We start from the raw sequence: 14,728 nt of genomic DNA, 5'->3' as shown, positions 1-14,728 counted from the left end.
GGTACTAGTGTAAGAAATAACACGTAAAAAAACAAAAAACTGCATAGTTTCCTAGGAACGCGAAGCGAGGCGGCCATCTCTGTCGGCGCCGGAAGTAAGTTGTTCCAAGTTGTGTTTTAGTGTGATTTATTTTTCCTTTGAAATTTTATGGGAAACATGACTGATTTACAGTTCATGGGGGTTGCCTAATCACATATATGAAGTTTTGGAAAGATCTGACTTTTTTAACCCCTCGAAACAGCCCCTGAGACACCAATTATGGCACTTCCGGTTGTCACAGGAAGCTATAAGTCAACACATATCCTCATTGGGGTATGCCTTTACAGAATCCTGAGTTTTAAGTCTTTACGTTAAGAATTGACTGATTTACACAGGGTTGAATGCACTATGTCTATCAAACTGCAGGCAGGGTATGGATATACACTTTTAGGGCGATTTTAACCACTTCCGGTTGCTCAAGGAAGCTTAGAATCAACACAGGTAGACCTCATAGTGGCCTGATGGACTGTTACGGAAGACAGGTTCATACGGCATTCATAACCCATATAGACTTCAGGTTGAATTTAGGGGTGCAGGCAATGTATTCCTATGGGGAGAGAAGTCAATGCAAACTGTTTGATGTAAACACCTTCTTTTAACTGTTAAGGGTTAATGCCACACGGTCAAGGTTAGGCTTGCACGGATCGGAAGGACCTTAGGAACATTCCTGTGGTTGAATTTTCCTTCTAAACCTAACGGTTCTGCCGCTGTCACCCAAAAGCAAATGACGTTGTGGGGCAGGCTTCATATTGGGCCTACTTTTCAAATGGTCGCTGCGCTCAGACCGAGCGAGCTACGGTCAAGCGGGATATCTCGTTGAACTCGGCACGGCCTAGGGATTATGGTAATGCCATTGCCTGCTCTCTGTGTCTTTAAGCACCGCACTTTGTCACTCCATCCTTGCTGTGTGTGTGTATGAGAGCTTTTCTTTGACATCTCCTGGGGGAAATTACTGATTTACAGTTTAGGAGGGTTACCTAGTCACACATATGAAGTTTTGGAGAGATGTGACTTTTCTAACCCTTCAAAACAGACAGTGTGACCCAATTAAAGGCACTTCCGGTTGGCACAGGAAGCTATAGGTAAACACATGTCTTGACTGAGGTAGCCTCTTACAGAATCCTGAGTTTTAAGTCTTTAAGTTAAGAATTGACTGATCTACACAGGGTTGAATGGACTCATTTTCACCTTTGAAGGTGATGTACATCAAAACACCTTTTGGGTCAATTTAACCACTTCCGGTTGCTCCAGGAAGCTTAGAATCGACACAGGTAGACCTCATAGTGGTCTGATGGACTGTCATAGAAGACAGGTTCATAAGGCATTCATACCCCACATAGGCTTCAGGTTGAATTTAGAGGTGCAGGCAATGTATTCCTATGGGGAGAGAAGTCAAAGCAAGCTGTTTGAAGTAAACACCTTCTTTTAACTGTTAAGGGTTAATGCCACACGGTCAAGGTTAGGCTTGCACAGATCGGGAGGACCTTAGGAACGTACCTGAGGTCGATTTGTGCTTCTCACCCTAACGGTTCTCTCACTGCCACCCAAAATCCAATGACATTGTGGGGCAGGCTTCATTTTGGGCCTTCTTTTTTTCAAGGTCGCTGCACTCAGAACGAGATACGGTCAAGCGGGGCGTCTCGTTGAACTCGGCACAGTCTGGAGACTATGGTGATGCCATTTTTTGTGTTGATTTCAGAATGCCATTTTGGTGATGGGCCCTCTCTGTTTAAACACATTGCAAATGTACAAAAGTCAACTAGCAAGTCAGTGTCCATCAGTCAATTAGATGTCATTATGACACCAAACTGATATCAATTGACACCAAACCCACTTTTTCCTACTCATTTAGAAGCCAACTATCACATATGTCAGAGCAGGCCCATAATTCACAGCGCCTTCGGTTTAAAACATAATAAAAACGTAAAACACATAGTTACGTTCTAGCTGCGGGTCCAGGTCGGACATTATGTGAAGGCCTATGTGAGGCGACCCCGAATCCAGAGTTTCGGCTCAATAGGTCCTTCGGTGCCCGAGTAAAACCCTAATTGGTGCTGAAAATCCACTTTTTTCCATGCCTTGCTACGGGGTCCTTGAATGAGCTATCGGACAGAAACGTTGGGGTCTGCCTCTATGGGCCGAGCCGGTTTCAATGCACCTAGCCTTGCATCTCTGAGACTTTTCTAAATGTCGTCATTTTCGTAATGGTCAAAATGAATTGAAATCATTGCAAATGTACGAGGCTGTTTCTCGGTCCGAGAACCTTCTAGAGCCACCTAACTCACCACGCACTATCGACCTGAGGTCTAGAACAGGTTTCTAAAGTTTTGGAACTCTAGGTCTGACGGTTCTTTTTTAGCTCGAACAAAGCTAACTATTGCAGTCACTGTCTGTCTCTACGCACCCCAATACGTCCCTCCTTCCAAGTTGTGAATTAGTGTGATTTATTTTTCCTTTGAAATTTTATGGGAAAAATGACTGATTTACAGTTCATGGGGGTTGCCTAATCACATATATGAAGTTTTGGAAAGATCTGACTTTTTTAACCCCTCGAAACAGCCCCTGAGACACCAATTATGGCACTTCCGGTTGGCACAGGAAGCTATAAATCAACACATATCCTCATTGGGGTATGCTTTTATAGAATCCTGAGTTTTAAGTCCTTACGTTAAGAATTGACTGATTTACACAGGGTTGAATGCACTATGTCTATCAAACTGCAGGCAGGGTATGGATATACACTTTTAGGGGGATTTGAACCACTTCCGGTTGGTCCAGGAAGCTTAGAATCAACACAGGTAGACCTCATAGTGGCCTGATGGACTGTTACGGAAGACAGGTTCATACGGCATTCATAACCCATATAGACTTCAGGTTGAATTTAGGGTTGCAGGCAATGTATTCCTATGGGGAGAGAAGTCAATGCAAACTGTTTGATGTAAACACCTTCTTTTAACTGTTAAGGGTTAATGCCACACGGTCAAGGTTAGGCTTGCACGGATCGGACGGACCTTAGGAACATTACTGTGGTTGAATTTTCCTTCTAAACCTAACGGTTCTGCCGCTGTCACCCAAAAGCAAATGACGTTGTGGGGCAGGCTTCATATTGGGCCTACTTTTCAAATGGTCGCTGCGCTCAGACCGAGCGAGCTACGGTCAAGCGGGATATCTCGTTGAACTCGGCACGGCCTAGGGATTATGGTAATGCCATTGCCTGCTCTCTGTGTCTTTAAGCACCGCACTTTGTCACTCCATCCTTGCTGTGTGTGTGTGTGAGAGCTTTTCTTTGACATCTGTTGGGAGAAATGACTGACTTACAGTTTATGGGGATTGCCTAATCACACATATGAAGTTTTGAAAAGATCTGACCTATTTAACCCTTGGAAACTGCCACTATGACATCATTTAAGGCACTTCCGGTTGGCACAGGAAGCTATAAATAAACCCATATCCTGATTGGGGTATGCCTTTACAGAATCCTGAGTTTTAAGTCTTTACGTTAAGAACTGAGTTATTTACGGAGGGGTTAGTGAGTGTGTGTTATTTCAGAAAATCACAGAAATCTCGCAGAGCTCCGCAGCACACTTTAAAAAGATTTGTAAGAACACCCTGCAACTGAATCTGTAACCGTTGAAAAAAAAACACCTATCCGTGAACATCACCAATCTGTCATTGTACGATTTCTCTTAAATGACGATAGATAAATGGCTGGTTCTTTTTTTATTGACACCGGAGGCTCCTTGACTTTGACATGAAGTGGCAAAATAATTTCTCTATTTTCATTTTGGACCTTTAATCCCAGATAAATGGCCATAACTCAAAAACCGTTGAGGCCTAGACGCCATCTTGTTCGGGGCCAACTGCCCATTATGCCAAACCTACGCTCACCGAGTTTCGGCTTCGAAATATTTTCAGTTTTCGAGATAATCCCCCGTCGTGATTCGTGATATTTTGTCCAATTGCAATATGATTGCTTATGCCCTCTTGTGGGATTTTCCGGGACAGCGGAAAAATGACCAAAATTTCATTATTTTATAAAACGGAAACCGAATGTCCGACAAAGTTCATTTGATGACTTCCCGGTAGGTCCGGCCCTGCCGCTCGGCCCGACGCCGTCCGCAAATTTTACAAACTTTTTCGGACGTCTAGTAAGGGACCGTACATTTGCAATATGGACTTTCTCACTAACCATACAGCAAATGTCAAAATGTTCCCTTAAGATATGCTAGGCTGTGCTGGCAGCAGGCAACATTTTCACAAAAATAAGAAAAGCAACCAAATTAAATCATTTACCTTTGAAGAACTTCAGATGCATTCACTCAGGAGACTCCCAGTTAGATAGCAAATGTTCCTTTTTTCCAAAAATAATATTTTTGTAGGCGAAAAACGTCACGTTTGTTCATCCTGCTTGGCTGAGAAATCGACAGAAAAATACTTCAACTATAATGCATTAGCATAACGCAACTTTTTCTATTCATGAAAATTGCAAATGAAATGAAATAAATATATTGAAACACAAGCTTAGTCTTTTGTTAACAACACTGTCATATCAGATTTTCAAAATATGCTTTTCAACCAAAGCTACACAAGCATTTGTGTAAGATTATTGATAGCCTAGCATAGCATTAAGCCTAGCATTCAAAAAAAGAAAATTCATTCATTACAACGCCGAACGTTTTTCCAAATTAACTCCATAATATCGACAGAAACATGGCAAACGTTGTTTAGAATCATCCCCAAGGTGTTTTTCACATATCTATTCGATGATAAATCATTCGTGGCAGTTGGGTTTCTCCTCGGAAGCAAATGGAAAAATACACACAGCTGGAGATTACGCAATAATTGCAACGGAGGACACCAAGCGACCACCTGGTAAATGTAGTTTCTTATGGTCAATCTTCCAATGATATGCCTACAAATACGTCACAATGCTGCAGACACCTTGGGGAAAACGTGGAAAACGTAAGCTGACTACTAGCTCCTCCACAGCCATATAAGGAGTCATTGCCATGAGGCGGTTTCAAAAAATGCGGCACTTCCTGATTGGATTTTTATCTGTTTTTTTTCTGTAACATCAGTTCTGTGGCACTCACAGACAATATCTTTGCAGTTTTGGAAACATCAGAGTGTTTTCTATCCAAAGCTGTCAATTATATGCATAGTCGAGCATCTTTTCGTGACAAAATATTTTGTTGGGAACGTTTTTCATCCAAAAGTTAAAATAGCGCCCCCTATATCCAACTGGTTAAGGGAATAGTATGGTCACTATCCAGAGCAACTTGCAGTTAGTGCTTCCATCAGGTTAAGGTAGCTTGGTGAGACAACCACAACAGTGATAGTAAATACAGTTTCCCTCAGTTAGTGCATCCATCTTAAGGTAGCTCAACTCAATTTGGTTGAAACTAAGTTTGGCTATTGAGCAATTAAGCTGGCTAGCTAACGCTACCTTACCCGAAAATATCCGATGGCGGAGTGAAGAAAAAACGTTGGAACAGTGACACATCAAGCTCTTCAACATTCCAATAATCCTTCACAAGGTTTCTCAGTTGGTACCAAATTGGGACACTTACCGACCAGAGCCTACTGGACAAAATATGTTTCAGAGGACATGAAAATTCTAGTCTCCCCTCCCATCAACAATATAAATCCAAAGTATAACATTTTCCCACCATCTGCCATGTAGTTGCCTTCCTTGCCATAACCCAAAACCTTGCAACACCATCAAAGTCGGTACGCCGTTTGCCCAGCTGAAGCCACCTGACACCTGAGTTCGGCCTCATCCCTGGTGCCAGCTGGGAAACCTACCAAGGAGACCACCACCATAGTTTATATAATACAAGCGCAGCTAACTGTGTTCTGAGGTCAAGTGTTAAAAATATTACAAAGAAAATTTCCACCACTTTATACTATAACCAGTTAAACTACAACTCCCAGACTGCATTGCAATGCCCCACTGGAAAATATTAGTCCAACTGACTAAAACATAACTAAAATCAAAGGACATCATGACAACTGCAGGCAGGGTAGCCTAGTGGTTAGAATGTTGGACTAGTAACCGCAAGAACGAATCCCAGAGCTAACAAGGTAAAAATATGTCGTTCTAACCCTGATTAAGCCAACTAACCCACTGTTCCTAGGCCATCATTGAAAATAAGAAATTGTTCTTAAATGACTATTATCTTTCTCTCCTTTTCTCTTTCAGTCTCTGAGTTTGACTTTGATATGTCTGTTTAAAATGTTGTGACATTCAAGTTTGTTATGTTTAATACAACTGGACTAAAATTGAACCCAAGTCTCTCTCCAATTCATTTGTAGATATTGAATAAAGTTGGACTCAGAGTGCAACCTTGTCTCACTCCCCAATTCATTTCTAAACTTTGAATAAAGTTGAACTCAGACTGCAACCGTGCCTAACTCGCCAATTATTTGTCTACATGTTGAATAAAGTTGGTCTCAGGCTGCAACCTTGTCTCACTCCCCATTTCAAAATAAGGAAGGCTTCACAAATGTTCCTGTCATTCTACTGTAGACTGAGCTTCTCTCATCCAGCATTTCCCCTCCTCCTTAGACTAGACTGAGGGGAATGGACAATTTATTATCCCCGGGTCACTACCGCCCAATCTTCTCTGTATGGTTCCAATTTCTCTGTGTCTCAACGTGTGAGGAAAATAAGGAGCGCTTCACGGATTTGCGTGTCATCCTTTCGCAGGGGCCATGCTAATCTTCTCTGTATCGATCCAATTTTAGTATATGTGCTGCCAAAGCGAGCACAACACAAAGCTATGAGAGGCCCTCATATATAGATCACATCCCCTCTGAAGGTTCTGGTCATGGTTGGGGTCAAACAGAGTTCAGACCCTCAAAACCACCCCTAGAATATTGCTGTGATGTTTCAACTTTATTTGGAGATGTAGAACTTGAAATAGAATTGACTTTAGATTTTTTTAAAGATTGATCTTAGACTAAAATATAGTTTATAAAAACAAAGCCTTTTATGATTCAGGACTCTTGGTCTGTAACCCCTCCTTCACCTGCTGCTTTTAGTTGCTCCTCCCCAAGTCTTTGTTCCCCTGCCCCGACCACTTCCCACCCTTCCCCCGTTTTCTGCAACATGGCCTGGCCAAGGATACTTATAACTAACTCCCCAATTAGTAGAGGGAGAGAGAGTCTGAGTCTGACTTTGATATGTCTGTTTAAAATGTTGTGACATTCAAGTTTGTTATGTTTAATACAACTGGACTAAAATTGAACCCAAGTCTCTCTCCAATTCATTTGTAGATATTGAATAAAGTTGGACTCAGAGTGCAACCTTGTCTCACTCCCCAATTCATTTCTAAACTTTGAATAAAGTTGAACTCAGACTGCAACCGTGCCTAACTCGCCAATTATTTGTCTACATGTTGAATAAAGTTGGTCTCAGGCTGCAACCTTGTCTCACTCCCCATTTCAAAATAAGGAAGGCTTCACAAATGTTCCTGTCATTCTACTGTAGACTGAGCTTCTCTCATCCAGCATTTCCCCTCCTCCTTAGACTAGACTGAGGGAATGGACAATTTATTATCCCCGGGTCACTACCGCCCAATCTTCTCTGTATGGTTCCAATTTCTCTGTGTCTCAACGTGTGAGGAAAATAAGGAGCGCTTCACGGATTTGCGTGTCATCCTTTCGCAGGGGCCATGCTAATCTTCTCTGTATCGATCCAATTTTAGTATATGTGCTGCCAAAGCGAGCACAACACAAAGCTATGAGAGGCCCTCATATATAGATCACATCCCCTCTGAAGGTTCTGGTCATGGTTGGGGTCAAACAGAGTTCAGACCCTCAAAACCACCCCTAGAATATTGCTGTGATGTTTCAACTTTATTTGGAGATGTAGAACTTGAAATAGAATTGACTTTAGATTTTTTAAAGATTGATCTTAGACTAAAATATAGTTTATAAAAACAAAGCCTTTTATGATTCAGGACTCTTGGTCTGTAACCCCTCCTTCACCTGCTGCTTTTAGTTGCTCCTCCCCAAGTCTTTGTTCCCCTGCCCCGACCACTTCCCACCCTTCCCCCGTTTTCTGCAACATGGCCTGGCCAAGGATACTTATAACTAACTCCCCAATTAGTAGAGGGAGAGAGAGTCTGAGTCTGACTTTGATATGTCTGTTTAAAATGTTGTGACATTCAAGTTTGTTATGTTTAATACAACTGGACTAAAATTGAACCCAAGTCTCTCTCCAATTCATTTGTAGATATTGAATAAAGTTGGACTCAGAGTGCAACCTTGTCTCACTCCCCAATTCATTTCTAAACTTTGAATAAAGTTGAACTCAGACTGCAACCGTGCCTAACTCGCCAATTATTTGTCTACATGTTGAATAAAGTTGGTCTCAGGCTGCAACCTTGTCTCACTCCCCATTTCAAAATAAGGAAGGCTTCACAAATGTTCCTGTCATTCTACTGTAGACTGAGCTTCTCTCATCCAGCATTTCCCCTCCTCCTTAGACTAGACTGAGGGGAATGGACAATTTATTATCCCCGGGTCACTACCGCCCAATCTTCTCTGTATGGTTCCAATTTCTCTGTGTCTCAACGTGTGAGGAAAATAAGGAGCGCTTCACGGATTTGCGTGTCATCCTTTCGCAGGGGCCATGCTAATCTTCTCTGTATCGATCCAATTTTAGTATATGTGCTGCCAAAGCGAGCACAACACAAAGCTATGAGAGGCCCTCATATATAGATCACATCCCCTCTGAAGGTTCTGGTCATGGTTGGGGTCAAACAGAGTTCAGACCCTCAAAAACCACCCCTAGAATATTGCTGTGATGTTTCAACTTTATTTGGAGATGTAGAACTTGAAATAGAATTGACTTTAGATTTTTTAAAAGATTGATCTTAGACTAAAATATAGTTTATAAAAACAAAGCCTTTTATGATTCAGGACTCTTGGTCTGTAACCCCTCCTTCACCTGCTGCTTTTAGTTGCTCCTCCCCAAGTCTTTGTTCCCCTGCCCCGACCACTTCCCACCCTTCCCCCGTTTTCTGCAACATGGCCTGGCCAAGGATACTTATAACTAACTCCCCAATTAGTAGAGGGAGAGAGAGTCTGAGTCTGACTTTGATATGTCTGTTTAAAATGTTGTGACATTCAAGTTTGTTATGTTTAATACAACTGGACTAAAATTGAACCCAAGTCTCTCTCCAATTCATTTGTAGATATTGAATAAAGTTGGACTCAGAGTGCAACCTTGTCTCACTCCCCAATTCATTTCTAAACTTTGAATAAAGTTGAACTCAGACTGCAACCGTGCCTAACTCGCCAATTATTTGTCTACATGTTGAATAAAGTTGGTCTCAGGCTGCAACCTTGTCTCACTCCCCATTTCAAAATAAGGAAGGCTTCACAAATGTTCCTGTCATTCTACTGTAGACTGAGCTTCTCTCATCCAGCATTTCCCCTCCTCCTTAGACTAGACTGAGGGGAATGGACAATTTATTATCCCCGGGTCACTACCGCCCAATCTTCTCTGTATGGTTCCAATTTCTCTGTGTCTCAACGTGTGAGGAAAATAAGGAGCGCTTCACGGATTTGCGTGTCATCCTTTCGCAGGGGCCATGCTAATCTTCTCTGTATCGATCCAATTTTAGTATATGTGCTGCCAAAGCGAGCACAACACAAAGCTATGAGAGGCCCTCATATATAGATCACATCCCCTCTGAAGGTTCTGGTCATGGTTGGGGTCAAACAGAGTTCAGACCCTCAAAAACCACCCCTAGAATATTGCTGTGATGTTTCAACTTTATTTGGAGATGTAGAACTTGAAATAGAATTGACTTTAGATTTTTTAAAAGATTGATCTTAGACTAAAATATAGTTTATAAAAACAAAGCCTTTTATGATTCAGGACTCTTGGTCTGTAACCCCTCCTTCACCTGCTGCTTTTAGTTGCTCCTCCCCAAGTCTTTGTTCCCCTGCCCCGACCACTTCCCACCCTTCCCCCGTTTTCTGCAACATGGCCTGGCCAAGGATACTTATAACTAACTCCCCAATTAGTAGAGGGAGAGAGAGTCTGAGTCTGACTTTGATATGTCTGTTTAAAATGTTGTGACATTCAAGTTTGTTATGTTTAATACAACTGGACTAAAATTGAACCCAAGTCTCTCTCCAATTCATTTGTAGATATTGAATAAAGTTGGACTCAGAGTGCAACCTTGTCTCACTCCCCAATTCATTTCTAAACTTTGAATAAAGTTGAACTCAGACTGCAACCGTGCCTAACTCGCCAATTATTTGTCTACATGTTGAATAAAGTTGGTCTCAGGCTGCAACCTTGTCTCACTCCCCATTTCAAAATAAGGAAGGCTTCACAAATGTTCCTGTCATTCTACTGTAGACTGAGCTTCTCTCATCCAGCATTTCCCCTCCTCCTTAGACTAGACTGAGGGGAATGGACAATTTATTATCCCCGGGTCACTACCGCCCAATCTTCTCTGTATGGTTCCAATTTCTCTGTGTCTCAACGTGTGAGGAAAATAAGGAGCGCTTCACGGATTTGCGTGTCATCCTTTCGCAGGGGCCATGCTAATCTTCTCTGTATCGATCCAATTTTAGTATATGTGCTGCCAAAGCGAGCACAACACAAAGCTATGAGAGGCCCTCATATATAGATCACATCCCCTCTGAAGGTTCTGGTCATGGTTGGGGTCAAACAGAGTTCAGACCCTCAAAAACCACCCCTAGAATATTGCTGTGATGTTTCAACTTTATTTGGAGATGTAGAACTTGAAATAGAATTGACTTTAGATTTTTTAAAGATTGATCTTAGACTAAAATATAGTTTATAAAAACAAAGCCTTTTATGATTCAGGACTCTTGGTCTGTAACCCCTCCTTCACCTGCTGCTTTTAGTTGCTCCTCCCCAAGTCTTTGTTCCCCTGCCCCGACCACTTCCCACCCTTCCCCGTTTTCTGCAACATGGCCTGGCCAAGGATACTTATAACTAACTCCCCAATTAGTAGAGGGAGAGAGAGTCTGAGTCTGACTTTGATATGTCTGTTTAAAATGTTGTGACATTCAAGTTTGTTATGTTTAATACAACTGGACTAAAATTGAACCCAAGTCTCTCTCCAATTCATTTGTAGATATTGAATAAAGTTGGACTCAGAGTGCAACCTTGTCTCACTCCCCAATTCATTTCTAAACTTTGAATAAAGTTGAACTCAGACTGCAACCGTGCCTAACTCGCCAATTATTTGTCTACATGTTGAATAAAGTTGGTCTCAGGCTGCAACCTTGTCTCACTCCCCATTTCAAAATAAGGAAGGCTTCACAAATGTTCCTGTCATTCTACTGTAGACTGAGCTTCTCTCATCCAGCATTTCCCCTCCTCCTTAGACTAGACTGAGGGGAATGGACAATTTATTATCCCCGGGTCACTACCGCCCAATCTTCTCTGTATGGTTCCAATTTCTCTGTGTCTCAACGTGTGAGGAAAATAAGGAGCGCTTCACGGATTTGCGTGTCATCCTTTCGCAGGGGCCATGCTAATCTTCTCTGTATCGATCCAATTTTAGTATATGTGCTGCCAAAGCGAGCACAACACAAAGCTATGAGAGGCCCTCATATATAGATCACATCCCCTCTGAAGGTTCTGGTCATGGTTGGGGTCAAACAGAGTTCAGACCCTCAAAAACCACCCCTAGAATATTGCTGTGATGTTTCAACTTTATTTGGAGATGTAGAACTTGAAATAGAATTGACTTTAGATTTTTTAAAGATTGATCTTAGACTAAAATATAGTTTATAAAAACAAAGCCTTTTATGATTCAGGACTCTTGGTCTGTAACCCCTCCTTCACCTGCTGCTTTTAGTTGCTCCTCCCCAAGTCTTTGTTCCCCTGCCCCGACCACTTCCCACCCTTCCCCCGTTTTCTGCAACATGGCCTGGCCAAGGATACTTATAACTAACTCCCCAATTAGTAGAGGGAGAGAGAGTCTGAGTCTGACTTTGATATGTCTGTTTAAAATGTTGTGACATTCAAGTTTGTTATGTTTAATACAACTGGACTAAAATTGAACCCAAGTCTCTCTCCAATTCATTTGTAGATATTGAATAAAGTTGGACTCAGAGTGCAACCTTGTCTCACTCCCCAATTCATTTCTAAACTTTGAATAAAGTTGAACTCAGACTGCAACCGTGCCTAACTCGCCAATTATTTGTCTACATGTTGAATAAAGTTGGTCTCAGGCTGCAACCTTGTCTCACTCCCCATTTCAAAATAAGGAAGGCTTCACAAATGTTCCTGTCATTCTACTGTAGACTGAGCTTCTCTCATCCAGCATTTCCCCTCCTCCTTAGACTAGACTGAGGGGAATGGACAATTTATTATCCCCGGGTCACTACCGCCCAATCTTCTCTGTATGGTTCCAATTTCTCTGTGTCTCAACGTGTGAGGAAAATAAGGAGCGCTTCACGGATTTGCGTGTCATCCTTTCGCAGGGGCCATGCTAATCTTCTCTGTATCGATCCAATTTTAGTATATGTGCTGCCAAAGCGAGCACAACACAAAGCTATGAGAGGCCCTCATATATAGATCACATCCCCTCTGAAGGTTCTGGTCATGGTTGGGGTCAAACAGAGTTCAGACCCTCAAAAACCACCCCTAGAATATTGCTGTGATGTTTCAACTTTATTTGGAGATGTAGAACTTGAAATAGAATTGACTTTAGATTTTTTAAAGATTGATCTTAGACTAAAATATAGTTTATAAAAACAAAGCCTTTTATGATTCAGGACTCTTGGTCTGTAACCCCTCCTTCACCTGCTGCTTTTAGTTGCTCCTCCCCAAGTCTTTGTTCCCCTGCCCCGACCACTTCCCACCCTTCCCCGTTTTCTGCAACATGGCCTGGCCAAGGATACTTATAACTAACTCCCCAATTAGTAGAGGGAGAGAGAGTCTGAGTCTGACTTTGATATGTCTGTTTAAAATGTTGTGACATTCAAGTTTGTTATGTTTAATACAACTGGACTAAAATTGAACCCAAGTCTCTCTCCAATTCATTTGTAGATATTGAATAAAGTTGGACTCAGAGTGCAACCTTGTCTCACTCCCCAATTCATTTCTAAACTTTGAATAAAGTTGAACTCAGACTGCAACCGTGCCTAACTCGCCAATTATTTGTCTACATGTTGAATAAAGTTGGTCTCAGGCTGCAACCTTGTCTCACTCCCCATTTCAAAATAAGGAAGGCTTCACAAATGTTCCTGTCATTCTACTGTAGACTGAGCTTCTCTCATCCAGCATTTCCCCTCCTCCTTAGACTAGACTGAGGGGAATGGACAATTTATTATCCCCGGGTCACTACCGCCCAATCTTCTCTGTATGGTTCCAATTTCTCTGTGTCTCAACGTGTGAGGAAAATAAGGAGCGCTTCACGGATTTGCGTGTCATCCTTTCGCAGGGGCCATGCTAATCTTCTCTGTATCGATCCAATTTTAGTATATGTGCTGCCAAAGCGAGCACAACACAAAGCTATGAGAGGCCCTCATATATAGATCACATCCCCTCTGAAGGTTCTGGTCATGGTTGGGGTCAAACAGAGTTCAGACCCTCAAAAACCACCCCTAGAATATTGCTGTGATGTTTCAACTTTATTTGGAGATGTAGAACTTGAAATAGAATTGACTTTAGATTTTTTAAAGATTGATCTTAGACTAAAATATAGTTTATAAAAACAAAGCCTTTTATGATTCAGGACTCTTGGTCTGTAACCCCTCCTTCACCTGCTGCTTTTAGTTGCTCCTCCCCAAGTCTTTGTTCCCCTGCCCCGACCACTTCCCACCCTTCCCCCGTTTTCTGCAACATGGCCTGGCCAAGGATACTTATAACTAACTCCCCAATTAGTAGAGGGAGAGAGAGTCTGAGTCTGACTTTGATATGTCTGTTTAAAATGTTGTGACATTCAAGTTTGTTATGTTTAATACAACTGGACTAAAATTGAACCCAAGTCTCTCTCCAATTCATTTGTAGATATTGAATAAAGTTGGACTCAGAGTGCAACCTTGTCTCACTCCCCAATTCATTTCTAAACTTTGAATAAAGTTGAACTCAGACTGCAACCGTGCCTAACTCGCCAATTATTTGTCTACATGTTGAATAAAGTTGGTCTCAGGCTGCAACCTTGTCTCACTCCCCATTTCAAAATAAGGAAGGCTTCACAAATGTTCCTGTCATTCTACTGTAGACTGAGCTTCTCTCATCCAGCATTTCCCCTCCTCCTTAGACTAGACTGAGGGGAATGGACAATTTATTATCCCCGGGTCACTACCGCCCAATCTTCTCTGTATGGTTCCAATTTCTCTGTGTCTCAACGTGTGAGGAAAATAAGGAGCGCTTCACGGATTTGCGTGTCATCCTTTCGCAGGGGCCATGCTAATCTTCTCTGTATCGATCCAATTTTAGTATATGTGCTGCCAAAGCGAGCACAACACAAAGCTATGAGAGGCCCTCATATATAGATCACATCCCCTCTGAAGGTTCTGGTCATGGTTGGGGTCAAACAGAGTTCAGACCCTCAAAACCACCCCTAGAATATTGCTGTGATGTTTCAACTTTATTTGGAGATGTAGAACTTGAAATAGAATTGACTTTAGATTTTTTAAAGATTGATCTTAGACTAAAATATAGTTTATAAAAACAAAG

The 14,728-nt window shown here is 41.9% G+C and overlaps 9 non-coding genes across 9 annotated transcripts; all 9 read right to left on the bottom strand.

Annotated features, from left to right (window-relative positions):
• Positions 1-6,703: 6,703 nt before the first annotated feature.
• LOC121845084 lies at positions 6,704-6,810 on the bottom strand. Its single transcript, XR_006082337.1, has one exon. It is a non-coding gene; the product is annotated as a U6 spliceosomal RNA (small nuclear RNA).
• Positions 6,811-7,665: 855 nt separating this feature from the next.
• LOC121845083 lies at positions 7,666-7,772 on the bottom strand. The gene has a single exon (XR_006082335.1). It is a non-coding gene; the product is annotated as a U6 spliceosomal RNA (small nuclear RNA).
• An 855-nt stretch (positions 7,773-8,627) lies between these two features.
• On the bottom strand, positions 8,628-8,734 carry LOC112240712. Its single transcript, XR_002952106.2, has one exon. It is a non-coding gene; the product is annotated as a U6 spliceosomal RNA (small nuclear RNA).
• Positions 8,735-9,591: 857 nt separating this feature from the next.
• On the bottom strand, positions 9,592-9,698 carry LOC121845134. The gene has a single exon (XR_006082387.1). It is a non-coding gene; the product is annotated as a U6 spliceosomal RNA (small nuclear RNA).
• An 857-nt stretch (positions 9,699-10,555) lies between these two features.
• LOC121845133 lies at positions 10,556-10,662 on the bottom strand. Its single transcript, XR_006082386.1, has one exon. It is a non-coding gene; the product is annotated as a U6 spliceosomal RNA (small nuclear RNA).
• An 855-nt stretch (positions 10,663-11,517) lies between these two features.
• Positions 11,518-11,624, bottom strand: LOC112240713. Its single transcript, XR_002952107.2, has one exon. It is a non-coding gene; the product is annotated as a U6 spliceosomal RNA (small nuclear RNA).
• An 856-nt stretch (positions 11,625-12,480) lies between these two features.
• Positions 12,481-12,587, bottom strand: LOC121845132. Its single transcript, XR_006082385.1, has one exon. It is a non-coding gene; the product is annotated as a U6 spliceosomal RNA (small nuclear RNA).
• Positions 12,588-13,442: 855 nt separating this feature from the next.
• On the bottom strand, positions 13,443-13,549 carry LOC121845131. The gene has a single exon (XR_006082384.1). It is a non-coding gene; the product is annotated as a U6 spliceosomal RNA (small nuclear RNA).
• An 856-nt stretch (positions 13,550-14,405) lies between these two features.
• Positions 14,406-14,512, bottom strand: LOC121845129. Its single transcript, XR_006082382.1, has one exon. It is a non-coding gene; the product is annotated as a U6 spliceosomal RNA (small nuclear RNA).
• Between the last annotated feature and the right edge of the window lie 216 nt (positions 14,513-14,728).

Source organism: Oncorhynchus tshawytscha, unplaced genomic scaffold (assembly GCF_018296145.1).
Source record: "Oncorhynchus tshawytscha isolate Ot180627B unplaced genomic scaffold, Otsh_v2.0 Un_scaffold_328_pilon_pilon, whole genome shotgun sequence".
Taxonomy (NCBI): domain Eukaryota; kingdom Metazoa; phylum Chordata; class Actinopteri; order Salmoniformes; family Salmonidae; genus Oncorhynchus; species Oncorhynchus tshawytscha.
This window is presented reverse-complemented; position numbering and strand designations above follow the sequence as displayed.